Here is an 8,443-nt window from a genome sequence, read left to right on the forward strand (position 1 = left end):
AAAATCCCAAGTGTTCTGCTTTGGAAGCCCTGCCAATATTCTGCTTTTTAAGGGGGCTTGCTCCCTCCTGCTCAGAAACAACCCAGGACATCCCTTCTTGAACCTCTATTTAGACTATACCAATAGCAACAAATAGCCACTGCCTTGTGACCTCTATTTTAACCAGCCAGTTTGAACAACTTAAACGGATTTCAGCTACCAAACTGTCACAGTATATTTAAACTAGTTCTAAGATTACCGATACCAAAGCCAATTTGCAAGCGAGAACAGGCAGCTTGGGGCTTGCGAGTGCTCCCAGATTGGGAACATCACAGCAGTGCTCAGCCCAGCAACAGCCATGGCAAGGCTGGCACCTTTGGTCACAGCTATTTAGATAAGAAACTCAGTTTACTTTCAGGAGCTCCAAAATGCCAAAAAGGAGACAGCTTTTTCCTTATCAATGGCTTGGTTCTTCACCTACACATGACCCTGGGCTTGCTAAAAAATTATCTTCTGTTTCATTTTGCAATTGTTAACAATTTGCAGTAATCCAGAATGGATAAAGTTCAGGTAAGTTCAGCCAAGGCTTCGGGACGAAGCTGACGRGCTCATAGGACCCAGGGGCTGTGGTCTTGTTCTCACCAGGGCTACCAGGGACTGACTCCGCTTGTGTACGGCCTTGCTAGGTCTCCTTCTGGCAGCAATTCTTGTCTTGCAGATCTGCCAAGGAGAGGACAGCCAAAAAGGCTGCAACTTTGGGGCAGTGCTTTTCTTAAAGGATGGACTTTTGGAGTTCTCAACCTGTCAGTCTTTTCTGTATGAAAATTTCTTACCCCTATTTCTTCAGTCACAGTTGCTTTCAGCCATGCAAGTAGTTTTGGATTAAGGATGTGGATTAAAGYACCCTGTGTAGTCCTCAATAACCTATGCAAGTTCACTTAGCGCAGAACACGAATCTGAAGAGCAATCAGAGTGGTCATTTATGGAGTCCTTCGGGAACWGATGAATCTTTGCAGGTAATTGAGTACATGAGCAAACCGCAGAACAATTGCAGCATCCACCTTTACCAAGTGCCTGCATTCTCAGAGAAGTTCTTGTTTCTTTTATTTGTAATTCCTGCATCTAGCAAGGTACAGTCATAGGGAGATTTGCCTGGGAAAGTTGGGAAGGAATACATGCAGGATTTGGGGAAGGGAGAGAAATTGCTAGTCATGGGGATGGGCTTCTCGCTTTTGGTCATGGATGAGTCACTGACTCCAGGATCAACCAAGGTGACTGAGCCACCACCCAGGCCCCAATAGCAACATCCCTGCAAGGAAAAATGAGGGGCTGGCGTGCCCACCCAGCCCATTTCATCTTGGCTGGTTCTGCACTCCCGTCTGGCTCATTGTTCAATTGGAGGCACTTTTAAGTAATATTTGAAGTGGTGTTTATTTGCCCAATTCTGCATGGATAAATAGGGCAGGGGGATGTTAATTTTTGTTACTACTTGTCCTTCAGACAAGGCCAGAGAGCTCTGGCCAAAGGCCAAACTGAAGAGGTTGATGTGTTGGTGGCAATGCTCTAACCATAGGTAGTTTGCACTTGGGTGCTTCTCCCTGTAGAAACACAAACACGGTATTTCATATGGTCACCCCTTAGGAAATACAGTAATTCGCATTAGTTTAATTAACCTGGAGAGTCCGTTGTGCTGGAACACAGGCACCTGCAAGGAACAGCCAAGCAAGCACCAGTGAAATGGGAGAAAGGTTCCAATTTTAACCCAGAGGAGTAGGTGTAAATCTGCCCTTTAGAAGTGGGGAAGGATTAGTACATACAGGCCCAGCAGGAGCCCGCTTTATTGCTAATTGCGTCTTCACATTTTAACTATATATATTTAAAAAAAGGATAATCCTTGAATATTTAATGTCCTGTTTCTTCATGATCACAGAGATGAATTGGGAAATGAAGGCAGCTGAAAGAGAGGGGCAGAGTGCAGAGAGATAAAGCAAGGGCCATGCAGACCTGGGTGCAGGTGAGGCACAGGCCCTGCAAGGAAAAGCACTTTCCTCCTTAAAAAGGGCTTTTTAAGGGCTTTGCTCGGCTTGGGCCACTCTCTTCCTCCATGTTTTAATAATTCCTGGGTGACTGATACTGACCTTGAGGTCAGGAGACTCCAGCTAACAGCCAGGAAATGCCCTTCCCATTGGTCATTATTGCCTAATTAACAGCTCCAAATATTTCACAATAAATGTCAACGACACAAGATGGCCAGGCCAGGGGTGGGGGCTGCCATCACTTGGTGGCATTTGCATCTCAAAGCCCCCCAGTGAGATGCAGAGGGTTCAGTGGACGCCTCCACTGTCCCTGCTGTCTCCCCACGTCTCCTCTCGAGTGGCTCTGGAGCTCAGCTCCAGGCTCACTGTGATGCTTCTGGCCCTGCTTGCACTGGGAAGCAAGTTTTTCACAAATGCAAAAGTGCRTAAATGACCATTTTTAAGGCCAGGCACTTGCAAACCATGCCATAATGTCCAAACTAGCACACAAAAAGTRGGAATCATGAAATTAGCCTGTTTCCTCCCTTCTGTGAGATGATGGCTTGAACTCACCACCAGCTCCTTGCAGGGGCTACTGGGGAGCTGAGTGAGAAAAATTCCCGGGTTTTTCACCAGGAGCACTCTCTTTGCAAGGGGTTTTACAGCAGGGCTTGCCAAAAAAAAAAAAAAAAAAAAAAAAAAAAAAAAAAAAAAAAAAAAGGAATTTTAGAAACAACTTCCCTTTCTAACTAACAAGGAAGGTCATGGGAGAGAGAATTACCCATGTGAAAACACGTAAAAGCGACGTTGCTGCGGAGTGAGTGGGAGCAGAGGCTCGAGCAGGCAGCTCGGTGCCAGGTCTCCGTGTGAATCCTCCCTGGGCCGCCTGGAGTCTCCAACCTGGCAGAAAAAAATCATGCAGCAAAAGCAGGAGAAGGAAGAGTCCAACCAACGCCAGGGGCTGAGTGGTGCCGCCGGGAGCAYGAAAAGGGGCAAGGAGGAGGTGAGGGAAGGAAAATCCCTCCCCTTTTGGCACTGGGGTTGGCTCGGGTGCCCACGGGGCTGCTGCTCGGGGCCCTGCTGGCTGCAGGCAAAGCTGGGCACTGCGGGGCCCCCGGCACCTCGCGCCCCGTGGCATCGGGCACGGATAACCCTATAGCCTTTTAATGCAGTGGTAACTTCCACGTGTGGGTGCTGGCTGTGCTGTGGTGATGTACTCGCAGTGTATCACATGTGCCTATGGAATAAATAAACTGCTGCTCCTGCCAAGGCTGCTGTGAGTGCCCAGAGACATTGACCGCTGGTCCAAGGGCTCTGCCACTGTCCAGGTCCTTTCAGGAATGAATAACAGGGTGCAGAAACGTTCGGCCACCTTACACCGCAGTGTGAAAGGAGTCGCACCAAAACCAAGTACACCTGGAAAAGTATGTACTGCTGTAAGTGATGCTGGAAGTTAATAGGGATGAAATAAAAATGGACTAGTCTTTAAGTGCATTTTGCAATTTTAATTTGATGRCTGGGGACACTTGGGCCTCCATCAATGTCACTGTTTCCTTTGGGAAKCCTGAGTCCTTTTAAGTGTGTTACTCACCTGTCTGCAATAAAGGGGGAAAATAGAAATAGAATTAGATTGTCTCTGCAGGATGTCTGAGGACCAGAAGAACTGCATAAGGCAACAGAAGTTTTTATCCTGGGAGTGTCTTTTTAAAAGTTTTCAAAGCTCAGGGTTTTCAAAGCCGGGAGTGTAAATGGGACATCCTAACACCCCTGTTCCTGCTCTATCCACCCCATACCTTACTCCAGAATAAATCCCTGGGTATTCTTAGGTCATGTTTGCTTTTTTCTCAGACTAGTTTCCCAGCTAATGCTTTTAGAAGCAGGCTTGAAATTAAGATTTCCATATTTATGTTCCTATTAACATAGATATATTATTATACAACCTAATGAGCTTATGTAACAAATTGCTACATGACATTGTTAACGATTCAGGAGAGGATCTGTACTTAGGCAGATAAGAGAATGGCATTTGCAATGGCACCAGCTCCGGTAAAATTACAAGGAGCATCAACTGGATGCGTCAGGTAGGTTGTTCCTGAGACTGGAGCCTGGAGGTCTCGGGCACTGTCCAACCCTGCCGACGAGGAGCGTGTTGAGAGCCGTGTCTGCAACACACTCCCCAAGCCTGAGCAGGGCGACGGGGCCCACAGCCCACGCGCGGGGACTTCCCATCTCAGGGGAACGGCTAATGCCAGGGGCAGGACATGCCGAGGTGGCTGCAGCTCCCAACAGAGCCACTGTCGCCCGGCCGCCGTCGCAGACTTCCTGCGTTGAGCAAGACCCCGTGGGCACGTCTGTAGAGCCCTGAGCCTCCCTGCTGGCGCGCGGAGCRGGCGGGATGTGTCAGCGGGCTTTGGGAGGCTGCCAGCCGGCTCTGCCGGAGCCGGCGTGCCGGCCCCGCCGGGAATTACTATCTGCAGCAGAGCAAGGGCTGGTGCGGCTCCCRGATCACCTGTGGGCAGCTTGGGGCAGGGGCAGAGCAGGCCGGAGGTGTTTGCAGCTTGCAGATATGCTTTACATCTCTCCGTTTCCTCCTTCCCTGCTATAAACAATACGGCTGTCCCCAAGTTTAGGGACAAGAAAACAGGATGCTGCCTACAYGCTTGGGTAATGTGAGGCTGATGAAGACCAAGAAAGAGCAGCAGAGGGAGAGTCAGATATGCAGCTGGTTTGAAGCCCTAAGGATGCAATTTCTCCCTTGCTTGTGTGCAGGTGTAATCCACATTATTGGCAACACGGTCTCCAGAGCAGATACAGCTTTTAGGACAGGCAGGCTGGGGTTTAGGAAATTAAGTGCTCCAGCCCTTCCCCACCCCAGCAAGTGCAAGCAGGTTCCTGCGGCCAAGTGAACAGGCCGTGACTTTCACTCAGGTCCCTGAACGGCGGCAGCTGGGCCAGCAGACGTGTGAACTCATCCCCCCTCCTGCTCATTGCAAAGCCTCCCTGTGACTATTTACCAGCCACCATTAGTAAGCAGGGCCAGATCCAGGCTCTGGAAGGCACGATGAGGTTGGTGGGGTTTGGCTTTCTCTGATGGTGAAAGCCACATGCACAAGTGGCAGCTGGTTCCCTGGGCAGGAGGAGGCAACCAGGGCATTGCTGGTAGCGGGGGTCTCCCGTGGGGTCTGGTCTCATGGCTGGGGTTTGCTGACTGCTGTGGTAGCTACGTTGGCTTTGAACATTGGCTAGTACAGGCTGTATAGCAAAGTACCTGCCTCACCRGAGCAGCCTCTTTGAGATGCTGGAGCAAACCTGAACTAGCAGAGAGCTCCGCGCTGTTTGCAGCGATGGTGCTCGGAGCTGCTGCTCACCGCGCTGCAAGCAGATTTACAGTCCTGTTGAAATGCAAGCAAGGATTCCCTTGGCAAAACTATGCTGGGATAAACCATGCTGACAGAAGAGCACTTTAGCTCGTGTATTCTGTGTTTATGTAAGACGAGTGCTTTATCGGGCTGCTATCCTGGCAAACCTCCCCTTGGGCTGCTCTTCTCCCTGCAGCTCTGTAGTTCACGTTACGGGCTACGTCTCCAAGGCAGAGACACGTTTGGCACTTGGAGAGGGCATCCCTGGATAGCCGAGGCGTGCTGGCACGGGGCAGTTTGCCAGCCTCCCTCTTGGGACGGGCAATACCCTGCGGCGTGGCCTCGATGTGGAGGTTCAGGTCATTCTGGCAGCCTCCCAGCACACGCCCAGCGTGTGGACATGGTTGCTCTGGGGTAACCCATAATTTGCATGGGTGCAGCCTGACCTGCTTTGAGCCCATGTCTGAGGCTCCATTTGCATCCTTTCAGCTGAGCTGGTTTCGTTTCGCTGCTCTGATTGTTTTCAATTCTAATGAGGCCCAGCACAGAGATGCGGTGGTGGCCTTATTCTTCTCCTTTGAGCATCCAGCCTGGCTTGGAAGAGCAACCACACACCATGCTCTTGGTTGCAAGAACCACCTTTGCTGCCCTCAGAGATGCTGCTTGTTCCTTGACTTCCAGTTCCCCAGCACAGCCCCTGCGGTTGCTGGAGACAGGGCCAGAGCTGCTGCCCACGCACAGCCCCCATGGCCCTCGCTCCGTGGCTCTCCAGGACCCCTTCCAGGGGGGAAGGGGTCATCCAGCAGTGCCGATCGGATCTGCATCCAATGTGCACCCACAGCTGCCTTCCTGCTGAGTTAGCCAGAGCACGGGGTTGTGTTCATCTCTTGGAACCTCTTCCCTGTGAAGTTTGTGTTGGCTCAGGGTGGGCAAATGGCAGCCTATACAGCATAAAACTGGTACCAAGTTGTCACATCACCCTCTTCTTTGATGCACTTGCACTAGGGGAAAGAATTTATAGCATCTTGGTGCTGCCTGGTGATATATTTTATATACAAGTATCATGATCTTCCCTGCAAGTGCTATGTCAAGGCCTGCAAATCCAGCACACAGCTGTTCGCTTAAGCTGCTCAGGGCTGGTGCATGTGAAGCACTTCTTGCCATGCCAGAGATGAAAGCTTGACRTAGGCAAGTCCAAGAGAGCAAAGGGTCAGGCGTGGAAAGCCTGACTGTGGTCCTCTTCCTATGCACAACTGTGTTGATAACAGCAACTGGAAAGTCCTGGAGCATAGGAGCTTGTGTGCAAAAGGAAGGGAGAGGAGGGTGACATGACTGGATCCATAGCAACCCCAAAATAGGTCTGAAGCCCCGAAGTGACGATCTGAAGGAAAGTCTGAAATCAGATTTGAATGGAAGCACCTAGGAACATATTGCCTCCAATTTATTACTGGATATTAAAGAGTGCAGGCTTTTAATGCAAAGAAAATGATCTGAGCATCCCAAGTCTATGCCTTTCTGCAGTGCCCCATGGTATTTGGGGAGCACAGAGAGGAGGTTTCTCCATAGTTTGAATTCTCACACTCGTGAGTGTCTCCTCTGTGCCTTTGCAGCAACAGTGCTCCATCAAGCTGGGCAAATAATTTTGCATGGAAAAGCAGAGTTATCAAAAACCCTACACCCTAAATACATTTGTTAGAACTGAACAATGAAATTGTTCAACTGAACAACTGAAATGTTATCAGTGGACCTCTGTCTCTGCAGATACACCTGCAAAATCAGGTCCTGCAGAATGAAGTTTGGAGCAGGTTTAGAAGAATTTCAAGGATTTTGCTGGCATCTGATATTTTGTGATGCTGACAGCCCTTCACTGGTGCCTAATTAGCGTGATTACAAATGACAGAGTGCATTAGGTATAGAGTTTTGACTGGTGTGATTTTTGCCAGCAGTGCAAAACTTTTTTTTTTTCTTTTTTTCCTCCTTTCCACACAGCTCTGCTGCTTCTTGCCTCTTCAGAGCGTTGCAGCTCACCAGGGTATCAGTAAGGGAGCAAGAGCACAAAGGAAGCAGCCAGGTGACACCAAAACYGTGCTTTCCCAATACATCCCAATTAAGCAAACATCTGTGGTAATCTGGTAAAGGTGACATGCAAGGAAAAATAGTGTTCTTGTGCTATTTGCTGCTAAGTGATAAAAAGGCCAAGGAGTTTGGGAATTTTATATTTATCTTTAATTTCTTTTTAATCCAAACCTTTTTTTTCCCTCTGTATGTGATCCCTTTCAGATTTTGTCCAGCGAAGTTTTCATGGTCTTCTAAGGAAGACTGGCTATGTAGAGGGATTACAAGTTTTCAAGAAACTGGACTCTGAAAGTAAAAGAGTAAGTGATTTTGTTTTCTTTATTTACTTCAGTTGCCTACGGGGAAAATCCTCAACTTCAATGCACACGACCCATTTTCTTGACATTGAGGTCAGTTTTCTGTTTCCATCATTCCTTTAACATGACTGAAGAATGAAACAATGAAACRTGGTCAGGAAAAAAAAGGTATCTGCCTTTTTGTGAGCTCCTTTGTTATTCGCCAGGTCCTATCTGCATCTCTTCCCAACTCCTTTGCATTGTGCTTAAAGCCGTCGTTGGGAGTAAATGTTCAGATGATTTCTTTATTAGGATTTTAAATCTGACGTGTGCAGGTGCACACATGCACAAGTGGGTAGTTTAAAGAAAATAAAACATACTTGATGTGCCCTCTGGTGAGGGGAGACTGCAAGGCCTGGGACACTGAGGTGGAAAAGCCCCTCTGCTCTCTGGCACTGGGGGAACCTCTCCAAGCCRTCATGATGTTTCCCCAGCAATTTTGTTTTCTTAAAACACAGTGCATCATTTAAGCTACCCTATAGACAGCCGATGCTGTGAAAGCAGAGGAAGGGGCAGGGAGAGTTTCTGCAGAAGGGTRTTACTGCCACACAGGGACACCTGCGAGGAGCTGGCGGGGACTTGGTGACGGGCAGCGGMCGTGGTGGCCGCTCCGGCGTGTGAACCTGCGTCCTGGCCAAATTCCCATGGTCCTTCCCGCACCTCCRCTGTGTCAACAGCG

This window comes from Nothoprocta perdicaria, unplaced genomic scaffold (genome assembly GCF_003342845.1).
Source record: "Nothoprocta perdicaria isolate Ctin4 unplaced genomic scaffold, notPer1 scaffold_3, whole genome shotgun sequence".
Lineage (NCBI taxonomy): Eukaryota > Metazoa > Chordata > Aves > Tinamiformes > Tinamidae > Nothoprocta > Nothoprocta perdicaria.